Below are 25,035 nucleotides of genomic sequence, written 5' to 3'. Positions count from 1 at the left end.
AGCCATCTTCAGCAAAGAGGTTTTACTGGAGGGATATTGTGGCTTCAGATAACTTTCAGGAGGCTCGAAGATCCGACTTGAAAGCAGCAAGTATCAAAATGTTCCAGTTGACAAGGCAGCAGAAGCATAGCAGCAGTGGTCTTGCAGAGTAACCACTCTGGTCTCTGCAAAATGCCACTGCCACACCACAGCCACTGTACGACTATGACCATCAGCCATCCCTCAGCCATCACTGTGTCACCTGCTCAGAATTCAAAATCCCAGAGAGATTATCTTGTTGGCCAAGCCACATCTATACCCTGTCTACCTTGGGACAGGGGTGGGGAGGATGAAAATTTGATCCCTTTGCCTGCCATAGATGATCAAGGATCCCTAGGACAGCACAAAATGGGAGATTCCCCAGTAGGGAGAACAGGGTGCTAATTGAAAGGCAGACTGAATGATGAATAGCAAAAAGCAAAACAACACAAAACATCAAAAAAAAAAAACCCTCTTCATTACATTCATTAAAATGAACACATAACATGAAAATAAAAGGTCGATTCAAGTATCATAACATAATAAACTCATGCACCAACCGACCTGTGTACCACCCTTCAGGAAGCGCTGAACCAGCTGCCCTCCAAGGACCTTGTAGCTTTGGTCTTTATTGTATACCAGTGACACCACTCTATTAGAAAGTACACACTCATCTGTAACTTTCTGCAAATAAACTGACCCTTGTCTATTTTTGTTTGGTTGGTTTGGAAGCTATTTTTGTTCGGTTGGTTTGGTAGCTATTTTTGTTCGGTTGGTTTGGTAGCTGTTCTTTATTTGCTTTGTACAGAGCCATTTTTTTTTCTGTACAGAGCCATTCTTTGACTCTTTTAGGTTGACCTGTCACTTCCAACTCATTTATGATGCGTTTAGATCCTCATGCACCCTCACAGTTTTGCATTTCACTAAGGAAGTAGCAGGTAGTTGGCAAGGCGGAAAGAACATGAGCCTTTCTAATGATCTTGAGATCTTGCCATTTTGTAATCAGACTGTAGCTTCCTGGAATTCCCTGAGCCATTCCAAGGAGTGCATATTCCGAATAGTCCAGATATGATCTCATTGCCAGGATTCCTCTAGGGTTCCAGAGAAAGCATGTCTTGCAGAGGACTTTAAAAACTCTTCACTAAGTCAAAGTTTATTCTACTCATTCTAACCTGTATTTGGTATTTCCTATTACACTCATCAAATAAATGTTTGCTCTGGAGGAATCTTAACAATATTATTCATTTTTATTGATAAAGTCCAGAAAGGCAATCTATTACCCAAAGTGACCACCAAAGAAATGATACACTAGGACTAGAATATTCTGGAAACCCATAATAGAAACCCATAATAGAAACCCATAATAGAAGTTCTGAAACTTCTGAAACCCATAATAGAAGTTCTAGCTCAAGTATTAAGTTACCATTTTTTCTAACAGACCCTCTCCCCCTGCCAGGAAAGACTATTTCCCAGTTAACCTGATACTTTATGAAATAAAATTCTCCCTTTAGATAGAGTTATGGCTTCACAGAAATCAAATAATGTATCTTAATGCATAGTCTCAACAATAAATGATAAGTAATTTCCATGCATGTATATACACACACACACATACACACACAGCCAAAAGAGAAGGTAAATGATGCCAAACATTTTAATTTTTGTTACAGAAGTGAATATTAGATATAAAGGTCAAAATCCAAAGTATTGTCGGGAAGGAAAAGGTTAGCAGTTGGAATTTCAACCATTCTTTTTACCAGGGAGGGATGAATAAAGAAAAATGAAAAGAAGAAAGAAATAGCCAGGTCAAATCTGGTAAATATTCCATCAGAAATCCTGATGGTCTTTATTGATGAAATGATAACAGAGAGTCCAGCCTCTTCAATAAGTGGTGCTGGGAAAACTGGACAGCTACATGTAAAAGAATGAAATTAGAACACTCCCTAACACCATACACAAAAAGAAACTCAAAATGGATTCAAGACCTAAATGTAAGGCCAGACAACTCTTAGAGGAAAACATAGGCAGAACACTCTATGACATAAATCACAGCAAGATCCTTTTTGACCCACCTCCTAGAGAAATGGAAATAAAAACAAAAATAAACAAATGGGACCTAATGAAACTTCAAAGCTTTTGCACAGCAAAGGATACCATAAACAAGACGAAAAGACAACCCTCAGAATGGGAGAAAATATTTGCAAATGAAGCAACTGACAAAGGATTAATCTCCAAAATTTACAAGCAGCTCATGCAGCTCAATATCAAAAAACAAAAACCCAATCCAAAAATGGGCAGAAGACCTAAACAGACATTTCTCCGAAGAAGATATACAGATTGCCAACAAACACATGAAAGAATGCTTAACATCACTAATCATTTGAGAAATGCAAATCAAAACTACCATGAGGTATCACCTCACACCAGTCAGAATGGCTATCATCAAAAAATCTACAAACAATAAATGCTGGAGAAGGTGTGGAGAAAAGGGAACCCTCTTGCACTGTTGGTGGGAATGTAAATTGATACAGCCACTATGGAGAACAGTATGGAGGTTCCTTAAAAAACTAAAAATAGAACTACCATAGAACCCAGGAATACCACTACTGGGCATATACCCTGAGAAAACCATAATTCAAAAAGAGTCATGTACCACAATGTTCTTTGCAGCTCTATTTGCAATAGCCAGGACACGGAAGCAACCTAAGTGTCCATCAACAGATGAACAGATAAAGAAGATGTGGCACATACACACAATGGAATATTACTCAGCCATAAAAAGGAACGAAATTGGGTCATTTGTAGAGACGTGGATGGACCTAGAGACTGTCATACAGAGTGAAGTCAGAAAGAGAAAAACAAATACCGTATGCTAACACACATATATGGAATCTAAAAAATAAATAAAAAATAAAATAAAATGGTTATGAAGAACCTAGGGGCAGAACAGGAATAAAGACGCAGAAGTAGAGAATGGACTTGAGGACATGGGGAGGGGGGAGGGTAAGCTGGGACAAAGTGAGAGAATGACATGGACTTATATACACTACCAAATGTAAAATAGATAGCTAGTGGGAAGCAGCTGCATAGCACAGGGAGATCAGCTCGGTGCTCTGTGACCACCTAGAGGGGTGGGATAGGGAGGGTGGGAGGGAGATACAAGAGGGAGGAGATGTGGGGATATATGTATATGTATATGTATAGCTGATTCTGTTATAAAGCTGACTTTGTTATGAAGCAGAAACTAACACACCATTGTAAAGCAATTATACTCCAATAAAGATGTTAAAAAAAAAAAAAGAAAGTCCTTATCAATGGAATTATTTCAGCAGGATATACTTGATAAGATTAGATTGCTATGGTAAACAAACCTGGAATTTATAGATTTCTGGACCATAGCTTGCTGCAAAATGTCAGCTTCAGGTATGTTGTGATCAGAGTGTAAGATAGAGACACTTCATGCTGAAAATCTCCCTTTGGGAAAGTGATGGACCCCATGTGAAAAATCAGAGCATGTCCTGGTGATGAGGAAAAGCCTAAGAGGAAGAATTGGTGATCTTGGACTTCTCATGCTTGATTTGTATGTCACCTTCACCTCTATCCTCTGAATTATTAGTGAAGTTTGATATTAGATAAGATCTTTGATTCTTGTGAGTTTAATTTGACAATGTGACCCTTTGTATAATCTTAATAGCAAATGTGGAGAAGGCAAAAATGTTCACAAATTCTTGCCCTCCCTGTATTCCCCTGTCCCCTTCCCCACCACACACTCTATTCTGCCTCGGCTCAGCCATGTGACTTGCCTTGGCCAACAGGATGTTAGCCATTGTGATGCAAGGGAGGCTTGAAAAACATTGGACAGTAGAAATTATATTCTCTTGCTGCTGTGTAACTCTGTGCCATGTGAGTAAACCTGAGTTATTTGGCTGGAGGATGAAAGACCATGTGGATGAGAGACAAGATAACTTAGCTGAGGCCCTCCCTAGACAAACCAGCCTTGGCAGCTAGCAGGACTTGTTAGTTGACTACAGATGTATGAGTGAAATCAGCTGAGCCCAGGCTAATTGCTGACCTACCAAATTATGACATAAATCAATGTTTTTTTTTTAAGCATCTACATTTTGGGGTGTTTCATAGCACAGAAAAAGCTAATTGACACAGCATATGCAAAATCCATTGTGATCACACTCAAGCCTTCTTCTCACAGCCTTCTCACCTCTACTGCTTATTCTTTCTTAGTTTGAGATTAGGGCTTGTAAACTGGTGGCCTAGGGGCAGTCCAAATGTGTCCCATGCAGAACCAACATTCAGCCAAGAGTCACTGGAAAGACCACACTTACTGTGTATGTGCAGTATACATCTGATTTTTAAGTGCCCTTGCCATGCTAACTGCTAAATATCTTCACTGTCTGTCTTGGTCCTGTGAATACAAAGTGTAAATCAGATTTTCCATGGATATCTGGATTTCTGGCTCGAAGAAGAAGAGGAAGAAGAAGAAGAAGATGAAGGAGAAAAAGAAGAAGAAGGAGGAGGGAATAAGGAGAAAAGATCTGGGAACACTGGGCTAGGATCTGGGAAGAGTGAGCTGGAGCTGAGGAGGGACTGCTCATTTACATGGGACATATGCTGCCAGGTCACCAATGTCCCCATCACTTCTGTTCCATGTATGCATATTGCCCGACTGGCCCCTAGAGGAATTTGACTGTGTATATATGTCACATTGGCTAATGCCCAGCTTTAGGGCATGACCATGTACTGTCTTGTTTCCCCACGTATTGATCTCCTTGCCTAAGATGTCCATCTCCTTAGACACGTCCTGAACCTTTGCACATTCTTCAAATCCGACTCAGATGCCTCTTGTTCTGTGAAAATTTCCTTGTGGCTCTAGATAGATAAGGCTGGCTTACCCTCCTCGGTTCCCTGGAAGACTCTGCACACGATCTCTCCTGGCAGCCTTGTCATCATGTCCATCATTATCATTGAAAAAGCTGCCTGTACAACGGGAAAGGGACCTCCTTGAACACAGCACCACCTTCTCCCCTTCTTTATCCCTTGGGTGTGGCATGTGGTGAGGCCCCTCAAACCGGGGATGAATGAAGGACTCAACCAACTAGACATACTGGCTGAACTTCAGACCATAAATTTGATGCAATTTGTTTTTTGCGTAAAACCGAGTTTATGATTCTCTATTTTTGTCATATTCTCTGAGGACTACTTTATAATCACCAACATTCTGCTTTGTTTTGTTTTTTAATTTTTTTTTTATTGGAGTATAGTTGCTTTACAATATTGTGTTAGTTTCTACTGTACAGCAAAGTGAATCAGCTATACGTATACATATATCACCTCTTTTTTGAATTTCCTTCTCATTTAGGTCACCACAGAGCATTGAGTAGAGTTCCCTGTGCTATACAGTGGGTTCTCATTAGTTATCTATTTTATACATAGTACCAATAGTGTATATATGTCAATCCCAATTTCCCAATTCATCCCACAGCCCCTTCCCCCTTGGTGTCCATACGTTTGTTCTCTACGTCTGTGTCTCTATTTCTGCTTTGTAAATAAGATCGTCTATACCAATTTTTTCAGATTCCACACGTATACATGTTAATATACGATATTTGTTTTTCTCTTTCTTACTTACTTCACTCTGTATGACAGTCTCTAGGTCCATCCACGTCTCTACAAATGATCTGTTTTGGTTTTAAGGAAGCTCTTTGCTTTAAGGTTAGCAGCTTGTAAAGGAAATAAAAAGTGGTTTAAAGTATAAGAAAACCTGAGTCTAATAAGTTTGAAGAAATGTAGTTAAAGAAACCAAGAGGAAACAGAGAGCAGAGTAGTCAGTATAAGTTCCCATCTTCCTAATAAAAGAGCATCTACACTGAGCATTGGGATAATCAGTATCAGGCAAGACAGGCTGGACTATACTTTGGTAGCAATCCCCAAATCTAAGTGACTTAACAGCAAACATTTGTTGCTTTACTTATGCTACTTGAACACCACGGGTGGGCAGAGAGTGGTCTATTTATATTGGTCACTCAGGGAACGAGGCCAAGGGAAGCTCCATCTCAACACATGCTTCCATGATCACTCAGGCAGGATGCAGGGAATCTGTGGTCCACACACTGGCTGTTAAAACTGCCATCTGGAAGTGACACACATCATTTCTGCTCCTATTTCATTGGCCAAAGCAAGTCTTCATGCCAGGCCTAACTTCAACAGGCCAAGGAAGAGTAATTCTTCTACGTGTCAGGAAGAGAAACGGTGACATATTTGTGAACAAAAAGTGAGTATCACAATCAGTGATTTTGTAAAATGTCCTTCGGTTTTCAAGATGTACTACCATTGTTGACCTTATAATGACCTTCACCAGTGAATTTAAAGTAGAATTTAACATCAATCCATTGGATACAAGTACTCCCCCACCATTGTTTAATAAAGCAAGATTCCTTTGTTTCAAACTCCTGCAACTAAGCAATAAATGAAAGGGGGGAACCTGAGACTGCTTCATGATTATGCCCACCCTCCAAGATGCATCAACAGGCCATCACAGTATAACGTGGAAAATGTTATGTTTTGTGGGAAATTGGTGCTACAAAACAGATTGGGGACACCGAACTTGGCAGAAGACCATTGAGAAGAAGGAGTGGAATCTAGAAAGAAGTGTGCTTGAGCAGAATAACAGCACATTTCTTCCTTGATCCTTCCACATAAAGGAGGATGTGTTGGTGTTTGTTCAATGGACAAGGGTAGGGAAGATATGTGGTCCCAGAGGACGTGTACATGGATGAGATCCTTAGGGTCGTGACTCTCTGGTCAGGACAGGGCAGCTACCCTAGAAATGAATTATCTGCATGTTATTTACACATATGTGACCTTGAATAAATGCCTTCTTTTCTCTGATCTGAGTGCCCCTTTATGAAATGAAGAGGCTAGAATCAAAATCCCATTTTTAAAAATAGAACTCAACAAGCTGATTCTAAAATTCACTTACAGAGTACATTAGTAAGAATAGCTAAGTGTATTTTGAATGTGAAATACAATAAGTTCAACTTGCCCTATCAGAAATAAAATCATATTCTAGACATATGGAAATTAATTTTTTTCTCAAAGCCTGGCATTGTCCAAAGACTAGACAAATCTATTAAAAGAACAGAAAAGAGAGACCAGAATCCAATCTGTGGTATTTGAGAATTTATGATAAGAGTTTCATTTCAAATCTGACAGAGAAGGAGTAACAATTCAAGAAATGGTGTTTAGACAATTGAATAACCATTGAAAAAATTATCTCTCTAATTCACACCATATATAAAAATAATACCCAGATGTATTAAAGATATGTTTTAAAAATAAAATTTGGGAAGCATTATAATAACTCTAGAGGAGTAGTTTTATTACCTTAGGTTGGGCAAGTTGTCCAATGGAGGATTCAAAACTTTTGAGACCATAAGGAAAAGACTGATATACTTGATTATAATACATTTTTGCATTTCTTTTTTGTGAGACACAACATAAATTAAAAAGAAAAATGCAGAATAAGAAAAATATTACAATATATGTAACAAATGATTAATAATCAGAATATACGAAGAACTCTTTACAATCAATTATTTAAAATTTTCATAGAAAAATAGGCACAGAATATAAAAAGACAATCAATACAAGACATACAAAAGGCTAATAAACATAGGAAAAGTTTTCAACCCCACAAAATATCAAGGGAATGCACATTGAAATAAAAAATGTAAAATTTATATTGTTAGTAAAAAAATACATATGTATATAGTTCATTAAATCCAATGTTGTTTAAGTTGCTTGAAAATGGATATTTTCATTAAATGACAAAAAATTAAAACGGGTTAGGAACATGGGCTGTGAAGTCAGACCACCCAGGACCACATCTGGCTCTGTGTGGCTTTAGGCAAGTTACTTAACCTCTCTGCACCTGACTTTCCTTATCCATATCAGAGTCTACATTAATAATTCTAATGTAGAAATTAAATATAATGATTCATGGAAAATGCTGAGAGCAGTGCCTGGCACATAGTGAGTACTCCGTGATGATTAGTTTTTATTTTTTTCACTGTCAATGAAAGTACTAAAATTAGAAGTGCATATGCAATTCCATTTATAGGCATCTGTCCTACAGACATAACACCCATGAGCATACATTTCTTTTTATAAGAATATCCATTTCAGTAGTTTAATGGTAAAATTTTGAAGACATTTTAGCTGTTAATAAAAAGGAGAAGAGTCACATAAATTATGACAACTCCCCTTTATAAAATTGTATTCAACCATTTATAAATAATGGGCTAGATCTGTATTTACTGAGGTGGAAGAATCACTAAATATATAATATTATATTAAAAAGTAAACCAGAGAACAATTTGAATTGTACAATTTCTGGATATCACTTAAAATATAATATTTGTAAATATATTGACTTTTCTGTAAGGAATCACGCCAGACTGTTAGTAGCAGTTACTTTTGGGGAAGGGAGTGGGTTGAATGATGGTAAAGGCATATTTTTAAACTTACTTCGGTAGTATTTGTGTTTCTCTATAACAACTGCATATTTCTTTAGGTACTTTAAAAACATTATTTTTCAATTAAATGATGGTTGAGCTATATAGTCACCAACTAGACAAGCTTCTAACTCAAATACTCTGATTCTCTAATTTTATCCTCCAGGAAATGGGGAGCCATGGATGGTTTTCGAGGAGGAGATTGACTTGGTCACAGCTACAGGAATTCTTGAATACAGCTTCTTGTCTTACTCTGTCTTCCTTTCCTCACCTACTCTTCCAAGTGCCTACATGCTCCTTTTTGTTGTTGTTGCCTGCAGTCAGTGGTTTTCCTTTAATTTTCTCTTAGCCAGGCACTCACCACTCAAGTTTATTTCCCTCTTAAGGTCTTTATTGTTTTCCTCTTTTCAGACCAAAAAGAAATTGGTTTCTGAAAGTATTTCTTCTCTGTTGCTCGGTGAGATCTCAGTGAGGTCACTTACGGCTAACAAGCTTTCTTTCCTACTTCCCCACGTGGTGAGGGCTAGTGGGAACCCCTGTGCCCAGAATTAGGAGACCAGGCTTTGGGCCGTGGCTTGCCGCTGGCCTGGGGATTCGCCCTCTCTGAACTCCACTTTCCACACGAACAATCTGGAGAATTCAAAGCAGACATCCTCTACGGCCACATCCAGTTGTGATCATCAAAGTTCACAAGGCAGTTATGGGATATTGGAGTTCAACTGATCCTAGAGAAAGAACTATAATCTGATGTCTCCATGCCTTTGCCCATCGTATCCCCTCTGCCTGGAATATAGTTCCCCTCATCTTCCAGCTGGCCAACTCCTACTCATTCATTCATCTAATCATGCAATTAATACTGAACACCTACTAAGTGCTAGGCTCTGCCGTAAGCATCAAGAATACAACAGCGAACAAGACCTACAAGAATATGGCCTCTGAGTAGCTTGCAATATAGTGGGGGAGACAGACTTTGCTCAAATAACTACAGAAATAAAGGTATCATTGTAATGTTTATTTTGTGCAATGAAGGAACATAAATGGTGCTTTGAGGGAGAGTTAAAGGGTGACTTCCTCTAGACTGGGGATCAGGAATTGTCTCTTGGAGGAGGTATCCTTGGAGGGAATGTGTTCCAGGCAAAGGAGGGAACGAGTTTGCTGTGTCTGAGGAAGAGGAAGAAGTCCATTGTGGTCAGAGCAATGCGATGATGGTGCAAACGAGAACAGGGAGGTGGGGAGGTGGGCAGGGGGCAGGTCATGTGGGATGTGGTTCTGAATCTCAGTTTTCTTATAAGTGCAATGGGATTTTAATTAAAGAAGTAACTTGTTCTGGTTCACATGTTTAAAATATCACTTAGTCTTTTATGTGGTGGGTGAACTAGGGGTTTCAATCATGGGAGTTGGGTAATTATTTACACTATTGCTCTTGTCCCAGGAGAGGAATGATTGCTAAGACTAACTCATTGTGGAAGAAATAAGGAAAGTGGTAGATTCAAATGGAAATCAAGGTTTATCTTGAGTCAAGTTTTCAGAAACCATTTTAAAAAATGCCCCCTGGTAATATTAATATACACACACACATACAAATACACTTGCACATATACATGCACACTGCCCTCTGTTCCAGACAATTGATGCCTTATGGAACATGGGGCCACTATTACAAGATCATCTACTTTTATCAAAAGAACCCATACTGCATAAGCCAAAGAAAACAAATCTGTGGCTAGAACCAGTCCATGGGCCACTGGTTTGCAATCCTTAACCTAGATAAGCTTCAAGAGGGCAATGATCAGATTTGCCCATTCTGAATATTCAGGTACCTAGTGCTGTTCCTGGCACATAATTGATGCCTAATACATACTTATTGGATAAATGGATGGATAGAAGGGTCAGTGACAGCAAAGGTTGGAAATAGTTGGGTACAGGGATGGCAAATATGTAGAGTCCACTGGAGAAACAAACGAGAGCTTTCTTAGATTCATTGGATACTAGGGTTGAAAGTTCCTGAAGAGGTCATCTAGTCATGGCCTAAGTTTGTGCAGCTAGGAGGAAGCAGAGCCTGGGCTAAAACTTAAATCTCCTCCTGGTCAGTCCAGGCAGAGTTGGATTAAAAGAGTACAGGTTAGTTAGCCATAGGAACAGTCTCAGTGAGTTCTCAAGAAGACTCCTTGATTCTTTCACGTCAAGAGCTCAGAACATCCTGTCCCTAACCGAGCCACAGGGAGAGCCTCTCAGTCCCTGGAGAATCTCTGGGTAGTGACCTGTTCTACGGGCAATGTCTGGTCAGATATGGCAGGTACCTCTAGTTAACCTAACACTCTGTACTAACCAGAGCTTGAGGCCACTATAGGCATCAGGGAGACCAAATGCTTCCTTTTCTTGATAGGAAAAGGGGCATTAAAGAGATGGAGTGACTTGCCAAGGTCATGTGCCTGCACTGGGGATGGGGAACCAAGTCATTGAATCTGGAGCTCTCGGGATGATGAAATTCCCACATCTCCCCAGTCACCCCAGGTCCTACCCTTCTGCCACGTCTATCTACCCAGGGAGAGTGTTTTCCAGTGAACTGGCTTTAAACAAATCTACACTGATTTCCTTGCATCTAGCCTTATTCCTTGTGTTAGCCAAGTTTTTGCTACAGTAATGCTGTATAACAAACAACTCTATAATTCTAGAGGTTTATAAAGCAATGTTTTATTTTGGGCCCATGAGTGTCAGGTTGGCTGTGGTTCATCTGATCTCAGCCAGGCTTGACCGACTCCAGGCTTCAGGCTGGTTCAGGCCAGCTACACATGTCTTCATTCTGGAATCTAGGCTAAAAGAGGCTACCTGGGGCCTGCTCTTATTATGGCATAATAAAAGTCAACTGAGACAGGAAAGAAAGCTCATTTAAAGCCGCTGGTTGGATGTGGCATATATGACAACTGCTCACGTTCTACTAGCTCAAGCAAACGGATCAGTTGGTCAGAGTCATATATTCCAACTTTTTCTAGAATGGCAGTTTTTAAACTAGGGGAGTAGGGTGGATGATTTTGCCCCCCAGGGTCACTTTGCAATATCAGAGATATTCCTTTTTTTTTTTTTTAACATCTTTATTGGAGTATAATTGCTTTACAATGGTGTGTTAGTTTCTGCTGTCTAACAAAGTGAATCAGCTATATGTAAACATATATCCCCATATCCCCTCCCTCTTGCATCTCCCTCCCTCCCACCCTCCCTATCCCACCCCTCTAGGTGGTCACAAAGCACCGAGCTGATCTCCCTGTGCTATGCGGCTGCTTCCCACTAGCTATCTATTTTACATTTGGTAGTGTATATATGTCCATGCCACTCTCTCACTTCGTCCCAGCTTACCCTTCCCCCTCCCTGTGTCCTGTCCTATAACTTGGTAGAATCCCTGCGTTTATTATGCTATTAATTCCCCTTGCTTTTCCTAGAGTTGTTATTGGTAAAATCACAGGGAAAACATTTAAAGAATCTGTCTAAAGAAGGGGCAGGGAAAGGAAGGGAAGAAGTCTTAAAACTGCATCTCAGGGGCTTCCCTGGTGGCGCAGTGGTTGAGAATCCGCCTGCCAATGCAGGGGACATGGGTTCGAGCCCTGGTCTGGGAAGATCCCACATGCCGCGGAGCAACTGGGCCCGTGAGCCACAACTACTGAGCCTGCGCGTCTGGAGCCTGTGCTCCGCAACAAGAGAGGCCGCGACAGTGAGAGGCCCGCGCACCGCGATGAAGAGTGGCCCCCGCTCGCCGCAACTACAGAAAGCCCTCACACAGAAACGAAGACCCAACACAGCCAAAAATAAATAAATAAATAAATAAATTTATTAAAAAAAAAACACAAAACACTGCATCTCAGTCCATGGCAAACTGTGTAGGAAAGTGGGATGGGACAGGGAGCAGGGGTGGCAATTTTACTGGAATATAGTGGGTAGAGACCAAGGATGCTGCTAAACATCCTACAATACACTGGACAGACCCCACTGCAAAGAATGACCCAATACAGAAGGCCAACACTATTGACGTCAAGAAATCCCACCCTAGAGGGAGTCACTGCAAAGTGGCGTGACGAAAGCTGTCGACATAGAATTATAAATATAGGGAGAAGGTGAAGACTTGGGAACCATAACCTGATCTGCCGCACTCCCAGCCACTCTCCTCTCATCAGCCAGAGTGAAAGTCACATTTATCTTTTCATTTCTCTGCTTAAAAACCCTTAGTGGCTCCCCATGACCTCTAAGTTCAAACTTCTTAGCGAGACTTACAGGTCCCATCATGAGCTTATCTACTTCACCAATCTCGCTTCTTGTTCGCCTTTCTTCTTTGATTTTATACTCTTGCCACATGAAAAAAAAAATCATTTCTTGATTTTTTAAAAAAGACAGCTTATATCTTCACATAAGCTGTTCTCAGTTTCTGATGTTCTCCCTCTTCTTTGTCTATATCCAGCTTGCCTTTGTCCTTTAAATTTCGATTAGGAGTCTCTTCCCCTCTAAGCTCTTCACACCTTCTCCAGGAAGGCTTGCCCTCCCCTTCCCGTCTCTTGCTGTGTCCTTTAGTTAGTTCATCTCTCACTCTGGACTACAATGCTCTTTCCCCTTTGCTATCTCCCAGGTAAGAGTGTAAGCTCCAGGTAGTGAAGAGTCTTGACTTATGTACCTCCACCAAAAGGAGCACAGAGTAAGTGCTCAAAGAATACGACATATGAGACTGTTACAACCCAATACATAGGGCTGTGAGACTACAGAGAAGAGAATGTATCCATTGCATGCTCCCTATGTTTGTAAATTCCCTAAGGATGTAGAATTTATCCATGGCGGGTGCCAAGCACAGTGCTCTGCACAGATTGTCGTTCTCCAAATATTCAATAAAGAGTTCAGATGTGAGTTGTTTCTATCAATCATTTACACCTTAGTATGAAATTGGCGCAGCTGTGCCTGCCTCTCAGGGATGCTGGCATCTTGAGTTTCTCTCCTTGTGGAATTAAAAGGTTGTGAAGGGTCAAACATCAAAAAGCAGGGGAGAGGGCTTCCCTGGTGGCTCGGTGGTTGAGAGTCTGCCTGCCAATGCAGGGGACACGGGTTCGAGCCCTGGTCTGGGAAGATCCCACATGCCACGGAGCGACTAGGCCCGTGAGCCACAATTGCTGAGCCTGCGTGTCTGGAGCCTGTGCTCCGCAACAAGAGAGGCCAATAGTGAAAGGCCCGCGCACCGCGATGAAGAGTGGTCCCCACTTGCCACAACTAGAGAAAGCCCTCGCACAGAAACGAAGACCCAACACAGCCATAAATAAATAAATAAATACAATTAAAAAAAAAAAAAAAAAAGCAAGCAGGGGAGAGGGGAGGAGTATGGAGGACAGGGTAAAGCGGGGGGGGGGGGGGGTCAGCTTCTCCGAAAAGACCAGTTTAGCCCCTGGGTCTGTGCCTCAGACTGGCCTCTCTTTCCCACTCCGAGTTTCTTTGCCTGTGCCTCCTACCCCTCTTCCAATCCAGAACACCAAGGATCTCAGCAAGGCAGTTTCCTCACACTGATACTCCACCCTGAGCCTGCCAGAGGCAGTTTATTTCATTGTTTATGTGCTGAGACACACAGCCCTTATTTAGAGGGAAGTGTGAACAAACAGACCTGCGGCAATTTCTTTTCTCCACGGCCTCCCCCCCTGGAACAACTGTCACTCCTTTCTCCCTCCCACCCCTCCTCCCTCAGCAGGCTTTAGTGCTGAGAACACCATGTGGAGATCACAGTTCTAGATCTGAGTCCTAGTGTCACTACTGACTAGCTCTGTGACATTCTGCCTTGGTTCCTTCATCTGGGAAAATGGGCAAAATCCCTGTCATCTCCTCCACTATGCAGTCAGTTCAGGTAAATGCATCAAATGAGTTCAGTGAAGGCATCACATCTTTGTTGATACAGGCATTGAAGCTACAGAAATACCTAGGATGAAGTTTGCAGAAAGCATTTAAAAAAACAATTTGGTTTTTCCCTTTCTGGCTTACTTCACTCTGTCTGGGGTACAGATACACCTATTTTTCGGGCAGGAATAGAGACGTAGACATAGAGAACAGACATGTGGACATGGGGGTGGAAGGGGAGGGTGGGTCTGGGGTACAGATACACCTATTTTTCGGGCAGGAATAGAGACGTAGACATAGAGAACAGACATGTGGACATGGGGGTGGAAGGGGAGGGTGGGACGAATTGGGAGATTAGGTTTGACATAAATACACTACCATGTGTAAAATAGATAAGCTAGTGGGAACCTGCTGTATAGCACAGGGAGCTCAGCTCGGTGCTCTGTGATGACCTAGATGGGTGGGATGGGGGTGTGGGAAGGAGGTCCAAGAGGGAGGGGATATAGGTATACATACAGCTGAGTCACTTCATTGTATAGTGGAAACGAACACAACATTGTAAAGCACTTTTACTCTAATAAAAAGAAAAAAAAAAAAAGGGGGCGGGGGGAACAATTTGGGATACTGAGAAAGAAGTGGAGTTTGATTTCAGAAGACCTTGTGTCCAGGTTCTGGACCTACACCTTCCTGATGTTAGGTGTTGAGTTTAGTTTCCTGGAGAGCACCATGGTGTAGGGATGGCATGCATACTTCTGCTTCCCTCCAACCCATGGCAGACATCACTAATCAAACCCAGATGCCATCTCAGTATTCTCCTCAGCACAGGGCACCTGGGACCCACTGACAATCAGCCAGAAGCTGAAACCTATGTGCCATTTTGGGAAGAAAAAGCACAGCTTTGTGGTCAAGCCAATGTGGTTAGAATCATGGTTCCTGTGTAACATTAAGCAAGTCCAACACTCTCCTTAAATCTCAGCATCCCTCCACATCTGTATAAAGAATCTATTTTTACCTCCCTCACAAGTTTCCTGTGATAACTAAATAACATTAAATAGTACATGTCATAGATACTTAATACTCATTTTCTACCTCTTGTCTTCTAGTTTTAAATAGACCTTCTCTCTTACCCTCAGTTTTTACCACCTGTAAAATATTATTATGAATGCCATTCTCACAAGGTTATTTTAAGGATTCAACATGCTGCCCTGGATCATATAAACGTAGGAGATGTAAAGACTCTCTGTTGTCCTGACTCCCCCTCATAGTTTCTCTCCCCACAGCAAATCCACTGGCTCCCAGCTGAAGGTCCATCCTGCCTCAGTTTCCCTTCCATCCTCTGGCCAGTTCTGAGAATTATTTGGAGAAGGGTCATTAGCTTCAAGCTAGCCCAAGTGCTAGATCTTGGTCCAAATTGTGTCCCTCAGTCCTCTCAGGCCCTTCAGTACATCAGGGAATAAATGCCCCACTGCATGTCCCTTTGGAAGGGAAGACAGCAGAAGAGGCCACCAGTGTCCTTTTCACCACTTTTCAGTTATTTCTTCCTCCCCTTTGGATCCCACTAGGGCCTGACCAAGGTGAATAAGGAGAGACTCTTAGGTGGCAGATTTAAGGAGGCCCTTACTCTTGGGGGCCGTGCAAGGGCCGATTGCTCAGTGAGAGTGAGGGCCTCTTTAAATGGAGTAGCTTCAGCTCCCTGCTTGCCACACCCTGGTCCTGGTCCTGGTCCTGGCAAGTAGGGAAGGAATTTAGTAAAAGTATTATCTGCCAGATGGGAACATTTGAGGGTATGGGCTTTGGAGTCAGGCCTTCTGCATTCAAATTCTGACACCTCCACTTGAGTTGAGGGATTTTGCATAACTTAACTATATATATTTTTTCCTTATACGTAAATTGAGGGCAGATAATAATAGTACTGCCCTCATAGTGGTGTTGTGAGGATTAAATTAGGGGCTACATTGATGATAACCAAGAAAGCATTGGTAATCCTAAAAGCACAATTTTAATTAGACTGTGCAAAACTGGAAATAGTAGAGACCCTAGGAGAAGAGAAAGGGATCAAATTCCCACTGGATATGTTTTTCCATTTTAAGTCTCCAAACTATTCTCTGTAGCGCTATGATCCCCACTTTACGGGTTAGGAACTTAAGGCCACAGAGAATAAAGAAATTGCCCCAGGATGCTCAGTTGGTATGAAGAGGCTACAGTACTTGAACCCGTGTCCCCAAAACTCCAAATTCTTTGCTCTTCCCTTCCACCCTGAAGCCATCTCTGATCTGAAATCCATGGACTAGATTCATGGTTCCTTCAGCTGCCTGTTTATTAGAATCACTTGTGTGGCACCTTAAACACACACTTGACAGAGCTCCACTCTTGAATTAGAATCTTCTGGAAATCTGTATTTTTAATAAGAAGCCCTGGGATTAACACAAGTCGCCAGGTCTGGGCATCACAGGAGGCTGGGTGATCTCAAAGCTCACTTCCACCTCCCATTTTCTACGTATAGCCTCATGAGAAAGTGAGAGTGAAAGTGATTATCAAATTGCAAGAATAAAGTGCCTTGCTAAGAAAAGGCTGGCACTTTCTAAGGGACGTAAAGTTAAAGCCCAATAGATTAAAATTCCTTTAAGAAATGAGTAAGACAAAGATTAAGGCACATCTGATACAGCTTCTTGAAGGGCTGCTCAAAGATTTATAGGCAGAGGATAAATCAGCTCTGATGAGAGAAAGAAGAAAATGTGTCTTATCGCTCTCATCTTGCAGTGGAAGGTAAAGTATGCAGAAAAGGAGAGTTGGCAATCGTCAAGCAAGGCACCAGAGGCGCTTTTGCAAATATTTGCAACAAAGAGAAAGCAAATCCCCTTCAAGTGAGCAGGGAAGGTTTGGGTGTCAGTCAGGGGTCGAGTGACTTCACAAGTCAAATCCCTTTCTTGGGAGGTTTTTTTTTTTTCATCACACACAGAAAATGAGCAAAGGAACTTGGAGTAATTAGGAGGTAATGAAGTTGTCAGAATAAGCTATTGACTAAAGAGTAGACAAGGGAATAGATGAAAAATTTAAACATTTCTAATTTAGCTGATCTGGAAGCTGCACATCTTTTGTCCATATGGGAATTATCCTTGGTGCCTAATGAATGAGTTTTCTGGGCAAAGCAGGGAGAATCCCAGAAGACAAAGGAAGAAGGAATTGGAATCAAAGTCCAAAATGGTAATAGTGACAGTAATAGAAATTATAATTAATCCCTTACATTTTTATTCAGCTTTGCAAAGCACTTGAACATATATTACCTAGTTCAATTTGTGCAGAAACCTAAGAGGGAGGAAGAAATATCCACAGATGTAAGTGTGGAAACTCAAGGTCAGAGAATACAATGCCTTGCCTAAGGGTCATCCAACTTACTCTTACTAGTACAGAGCTGAGGCTTGAATTCTGGTCCTTTCAGCCCAAAGCAAGTGTTCTTTCCATTACAGATTAAGCTGGGGGACACTGAAGGTGATTGGAAATTGATAAGAAACTGATAAGCCAGTTTAACTCAATATTTAGAGCTAAAACGGCCAGACTATGCTCTATGCTTGCTTTCTTCTTGCATCCTTCCTTTCCTGCCAACTCGGTTCCTTCTTCCCTCTCTTATTGTTCAAGAGTTTTAACAGAAGGAAGTGCTTTCTCTGAGAAGAGCCTGGCTATCCTCTGTTTATTCTGGCTGGTGTTGCTAGTGGGGGAAAGAGACTAAGAGAATAATCATTTGCTCACTACAGGTCCTGGGCTTTGCCTACAGGATATCATTTGGTCTCAAAATCACTCTGCAAGGGAGGTATGCGTATGCCTCCTGTTATGGACGTGCAGACTAGCATCCTGAAAGACTAGGCAACTGGCCCTAAGCCTGCTGCTGTGTGGTACAGCCCCACCCAATCTCTCCAATACCCAGACTCATGATCCTTCACTATTATTTCCACCTGGCAGACCATCTGGGCTGAGGACATCAGACCACAAAGATTACTATTTAGTCTGGAAAGCAAAGGCTGGAAGGGAATATGGTTCAGTTTGCAGTCAGTGTTAGTCGAGCCCCCAGCCAATGTCCAGCACTCATCTGCCAGCCACACGAATGAGCTGTCTCAGAAGTGGATCCTCCAGCTCCAGGGAGCTGTTCTCAGGAGGTTTTCTGGAGCAGAAACGAACAGTGCTGGTTGAGCTCTGCCCAAACTGCAGGAAAATGAGCAAATAAAATGGCTGTGTCTTAAGCTACAGAATTTTGGTGTAGTTTGTTCCACAGCAAGCGATCCCTGGGATACCCGTTCTACACTCTTCAGAGGAGGGCTTATCTCTGCAGGTGATATTTTCCAGGAAGAGTGTGGCCAATGGAAGCCACTGACAGGAGAATGAAGGGTGGAAGGAAGGAGGAAGCCTCAAGCGGGTTCTCTGGCAGAGGCTGCATCTCCTCTGTCCTTCTAGCTCTTCCTAGAAGGATCTTGTGTGCTTCAACTTCTGCCAGGTGAGCCCTGCCCCCATGCTGCATTCTACTGCCTCTTGCCTCTATCCCTCCAGGCCAGGGCTGGGAGTGTCTTCTGTTATTGCTGATCATCGGCCCTGTTTTTCCCAATTTTCCCATAGGTTATGCAATTAATGTCCCACATTAAATTCCCTCTGTGGAAAATAAATGAGTAATTTCTGTTTTATTGGTTAGATTCTGCTGATGGGTATATCACAAGTTACAATAAATAGTCCAACCCAGTTCTTTCCCACACGTTCATTCTTTTCCATGTCCTCGAGCCCCCATCGGAACATAAACACACGCTTATCCCTGGTCACTGGCCCCTTCTGGCCTCTCTGATACATCTCTGGCACTCTCTCCTCAACTCTCCACTTTGCCTTAGGGCTTTTACACTGGCTGTTCTCTCTGGATGCTCCTCCCTCAGAAGTGTGCAGGGTTCACTCTCTTATCTCCTCCAATCCTCTGCTCAGGTATCACCTTCTCAGTGAGGCTGGCCTCAATCCTTACTTTAAGTGACACCCATGCATCGCCCCCCTGCCTTCCCAGTCCCCCTTATCCTGTTTCTTTTTTCTTTTTTTCCCCCATAGCACTGATCATCTTTGAACATGCTATGTAATTTTCTTGTTTATCACATTTATTATCCATTGTCTCCTCTTTCTACATCAAGTTCCATGAAGTCAGAATCTCCCTTGTCTCTGGTCACTGATTTATCCCAAGTGCCTCGTACACAGCTGGCACATGCTGGGAAATATCTGCTGAATAAGTAGATGACTGTTTTATGCAGAATCTCAGTGTCCAAAGCAGAGAAAAGCTGAACCTCTCTGGCTGAAACAGAGGAAACGGGCTAAGACCCCAGGCTACTCATAGCCCGCCTCTTTCTCTGCAACATTCTCTTTAGGATAAAACAAACCCTGCAGTGTAAAACCCAAAGCTGCAGGGGACTCTGAGAGCCCAGATTATTTGTGCATATGTACCTAGTTGGGCTTATAACTTGTGATCCATTTACTACAGTTTGTTTCACAAACACTTTCACTGAGTTTTAACAGGAGATATCCCCCAAGACAGTCTGGTGGGCAAATAAAAACATACAAACAGATTTCTTTCCTGCAGTATTTCTCAGAGCCTTTTAATATGCTCCTGAGTGTGGTGAATTTCCAGGAGGGACTTAGAATATTTCCCAAAATTTTGTGACCACAGAACCCTCTCTCTATGGACTATCTGGTAAGAAATGCTTTGGGAAATGCAGATCTTCTGGCTGATCTCAGTCTCCAACCTGTTACTATGATAATTTGAATCATCATAAATATTTAATTCATAATGCTTATCTCAATTGCTAATATAGTTAGTAACTCCACATTAATATCACACCTATAAGCATAATTATTAACTATTAATTCTAGAACGATTAACTGTAGGTGAGCCTCAGTTCACATCAAGTACACTTCAGTCCTGAGAAGAGGTGAAGATGGTGGATGGATGGGATTAGGACTTGGATGGGGTTCAGACAACCTGGACCGGGTCCTGGCTTTACTGCATGTGACTTGGGGCAAGTAAAAAAACTCCTGGGCCCCAGTTTCTTCTTTCTTAACTGAGCTGTTTTGATTCAGTTGGGATGTTTAAGCTAACAAGGTCCCTCAGATGTGTGGCAATGAGGGAAGGAAGCTTGTGGTTCCCCATCCCTAGCCCCAGGAGCTCTGCTGCCTTTAAGTGGTCGATGGCAGCTGACAGGCATTGTTCACTCAACATCTGCCAGGCACTGTCCTAATGCTCCCTGTCACAATGCCCACAAAACCCAGTGGCAAACGCTCCAAATAAATCAGAGTAATGAGGTGGAGACTGACTGGGGTACTTTTCTATGAAGTCTCTAGCTTCAGTCTCCTCTATTAGCAATACCCCTACACACACAGACACACCAAATGTGTTCACATGTGCGTGCAGGTGCGTGTGTGTGTGCCTGTGCCTGGGTGTGTCAGGGCTGAAGAACAATACGTTACAAGAGCTTAAATGAGTGTCAGAGACCAGGCAGGCAAGCAGGAGTTTAGAGAAAGGAGAGGTGATCTTCTCAAGGACGGTTGTCAGGTCAGCAGCTTGAAGGCGTCCTCAACCAGAGTATTTCCATCTACAATGAGAAGCAGGTTCCCAAAGGTTGAGAGTGAGTCAACAGCTGAGAGGTAGAATGTCAGTTGGATCTGCTTGGTTGTTTAGAGTCAGACTGGAAAAGCGGCAAGAGCATGTCCTTCTCCAAACGCTGGCGGGATCCCTGAGAAATCAGATGCTGCTTCAATGTCCTCACACTCTCTGTCTGGTCCTTCCACAGATAATAGCTGAGCCCATCTCTCAGCAGAGGAGAAACTGAGCACTTGGACTGAAGCCATTCAATATGTCTGCGTCTTGGAACCTCTCTGAACCCTGTAGGTGACATATCAAACACATCTAGAGATAAGAGCCCCAAAATATAGACTTGCACTCATCTGGAGATTATAAAGCATGCTTCCAAAACTATTAAATCTACAGGTAATAGATGAAAATAGAGACTTGTCCAAATTCCCTTTTCAAAAACTTAGTGAGGTTCTGACCAAGCAAGATGGTAACCGAGGATGGAGACAGGGTAACCTGTCTTCCCTGAGTTCCGGGACCTGAGGGGAGATTCTGAGCCAAAATCCCTTAACTGTGCCATAAATCAAAGCCAAGGACGTCAGTTTCAGTGTAACAGGTGAGTGTAGGGTTACAAATCTGACCCCCATGCCAAATACGAGTGGGAAAAATAGTACAAACTAATCAAGGAGGATTCTTAGGTAAGACCTGGCCCTTCCACTAATTTCCCACATGACCTTTAGCATGTGGGATGCTGAGCTTTCCATAAAATGGGCTTCAGTTTGCCCAACTGTAAAGAGTTGGTACAAGATAAAATACGGTAGATGCACAGTGTGGATTCCTGTATTTGTCATCTTGTTGCAAAGACAGACATTGTCATTCAATCAAAGCACTCTTTTCACCAAGTCCAGTTGGTGCTTTCTCAATGCTGTGCTCCAAGGAACCACACCTGAGATGACCTGGGCATCCCTGAATTAGAAATACCCAAAATTCCTTCCAGTGCAAACAAGCTTCTTAATTCTATGAGAAATAGGCTTCTTCGTGTTAGAGCACTGTGGTCATTGAATTTTCCTCTCACTACATTAATGGCACCTTCATATGCTTCCTTCAACCTTATGATTGATGCCCCAAACGTCCTCACCATGAGCCATCTCCCTTAAGGTATCTGCACCTGAAGGTCACCTGTAACCCGAAGCCCTCGATGCTCAGAGCAATCTTCCTGATGAAGAATACAGTGTGAAGACAGAGGCATAGGTGCTGACAGGCACCTTAATGACTAAACCTTGGGCGCTTTTACAACCAAACACATTTTTAATTGGACTTCCTTGGAGACCGCCTCTTATGTGGTGTCTTGAGGAATGTTCTTCCCTGGCATCCTTGTGTGAAGGGCATTTCACAACTTCCGGTGCTAATTATCCTCTGGAGAAAAGGGGAGAGACCCTGGCCAGCAGCTGGTTCCATAATCTAGGTCAACTCTCTGGAGTTGGTCTTTTGTTATTTCAATTTCCTCAAGCTCATTATCAGAAGGAACCTATAAACTCTTGATTAACTGGGACCTAACTGAACAGAACACTCGATTTCCAGTAAATTTTCAGGGGCCCTCCTCTCCAAGAGCAAGAGGTAAATGACAGCCATACAAGTCAATATGAAGGAACCCAGAACAACAAAAGACGCTAGGAAAAAAGCATGTTTGACTTTGTGGCACGTATTATCATGTCATTTTTTGTTTTGTCTGTTTTAGTAACTTAAAACATCAGCCATGTTTTTGTCCATGCAAAAAATGGGCAGGAGTTCAGGCCAGGCTTAGCAAAGATGGTTCATCTCTGTTTCACATGGTGTCGGCTGGGCAGCTTGATGGGCTAGAGCATCCAAGATGGCCTCACACACATGTCTGGGCACTTGGTGCTGGCTATTAGCTGGGAGTCTCGCTTCATCTCTGCCAGGCATCTCTTTCTCACGAGATGGTCTCTCATCAATCAGGAATCCAGACCAAGCTTTTTACATGGAAGCCGGCTTCTAAGAATGCACATTATTTTTAGTTTGCATTTACACTCTCCAGGAAACAGCAGTCTGAGGAGGACCACCAAGAAATTGTGGGCACCAACAATAGTGGCAAATAAAAAGAATCTTTGGTTCTTACACCTACCGTTGGGATCTGATGACTCTCAACTCCCAGGCTTCTTCTGCCTCAGAGATTCAAAGTAACTAGGATGCTTAGACTGGGAAACCATTGCATAACCTTCATTAATTTGCTTTCTTTGGTATATTTTTATTTTTTATTTTTAATTATGTATTTTTTTTTGCCGTACCGTGCAGCATGCGGGATCTTAGTTTCCCAACCAGGGACTGAACCTGTGCCCCCTGCACTGAGAGCACAGAGTCTTAACCACTGGACTGCCAGGCAAATCCCATGCTTTTTTTGGTACATCTTTAGAGTAGAAGTCTCAGTGTTTCACTGCGAGATTTCTCCAAACTTCTCCTCACTGCATAGCATTATGGAGTGTAAACCATAAGTTTAAGGATGAAGCCCATCCTTCAAGTCCACTGGCCACATACTGTCTCTGAGTTTATCTCAGTCCACCTGGCTGCAGACTTCAACAGCTGTTCAGTTCCCCCTAAAGAATCCACTTATACCAAAGCATTAGTGAGCAATGTGGATTCACTGACAACTACGGAATGGAGAAAATTTACATAGCACAACCCTCAGCAAAATTAAGAAAATATATGTATCCCCTGTTAGATGTTTGTCTTTCCCAAATTCCCTTCTCTACAGGATCCCTGGGAGTTCTTTCCCTTTCCTATTTCCTCCCACTATACCCAGGTTCCCTGGATCCTCTCTCTTCTCTGCCAAATGTTACCAGGTCCTTCAAATTCATCTTGCCTCTGTCATCCAGAACAATCAGAACAATGCAGCTCTTTGCTCCTAAATCCTTTACCTTTCTCAGTAAAACTGTTTTTTTTTCCTGTTTCGAGAGCTAAGCTCATAAAAACCACAGGGAGAAAAGTGAAGAACATTCTGACCCAAGTGTACCCACCTATCCCACCCTCAGTACCAACACCATCATCACGACCAACACAACAATGTGATGTGACACTAGAAGCCAGTTTAGTGGGCCAGGTCTGTTAATTTATTCATTTACACAACAGACACTTTAAAAAATTATTTATTTATTTATTTATTTATTTATTTATTTTTGGCTGTGTTGGGTCTTCGTTGCTGTGCGCGGGCTTTCTCTAGTTGCGGTGAGCGGGGGCTACTCTTCGTTGCGGTGCATGGGCTTCTCATTGCGGTGGCTTCTCTTGTTGCAGAGCACGGGCTCTAGGCGCGTGGACTTCAGTAGCTGTGGCACACAGTCTCAGTAGTTGTGGCTCACGGGCTTAGTTGCTCCACGGCATGTGGGATCTTCCCGGACCAGGGCTCGAACCTGTGTCTCCTGCATTGACAGGCGGATTCTTAACCGCTGTGCCACCAGGGAAGTCCCACAACAATTTTGAGAGCCCTACTGTGTTTCAGACACTGTGCTGGTCACACATGCAAGAGTGAACAGCATATGTCTACATGCATCTCACATTCTAGTGCAGGGAACCAGAAAATTTAAAAGCATACACATTCAGGACTTCCCTGGCGGTCCAGTGGTTAAGACACCAGGCTTCCACTGAAGGAGGCTCGGGTTTGATCCCTGGTCAGGGAACTAAAGATCCTGCATGCTGTGTGGTGGGACCAAAATAAATAAATAAAAGCAACCATATTAGTAGAAGAATGCATAGATAGACTGAAGGGACAGGAAAGAAATGGAGTGCTGTGATAGGAAACATGAGAAACTTTCTTAATCGAGGTAGTTAAGAAGGGTCTCAGGGGGCTTCCCTGGTGGCGCAGTGGTTGAGAATCTGCCTGCCGATGCAGGGAACACGGGTTCGAGCCCTGGTCTGGGAAGATCCCACATGCCGTGGAGCAAGTAGGCCCGTGAGCCACAACTACTGAGCCTGCGCGTCTGGAGCCTGTGCTCCGCAACAAGAGAGGCCGCGATAGTGAGAGTCCCGCGCACCGTGATGAAG

The 25,035-nt window shown here is 42.6% G+C and overlaps 1 long non-coding RNA gene across 2 annotated transcripts in view; it reads right to left on the bottom strand.

Moving 5' to 3' along the window:
* LOC103000689 (uncharacterized) overlaps positions 1–671 on the bottom strand; it is a 72,859-nt gene extending 72,188 nt beyond the window's left edge. For both annotated transcript variants that reach the window (XR_009005813.1, XR_451627.2), the window contains exon 1: positions 583–671. This is a non-coding gene — a long non-coding RNA (uncharacterized LOC103000689). The remainder of the gene's footprint in view (positions 1–582) is intronic.
* Positions 672–25,035: the final 24,364 nt, after the last annotated feature.

This window comes from Balaenoptera acutorostrata, chromosome 17, assembly GCF_949987535.1.
Source record: "Balaenoptera acutorostrata chromosome 17, mBalAcu1.1, whole genome shotgun sequence".
NCBI lineage: Eukaryota > Metazoa > Chordata > Mammalia > Artiodactyla > Balaenopteridae > Balaenoptera > Balaenoptera acutorostrata.
This window is presented reverse-complemented; position numbering and strand designations above follow the sequence as displayed.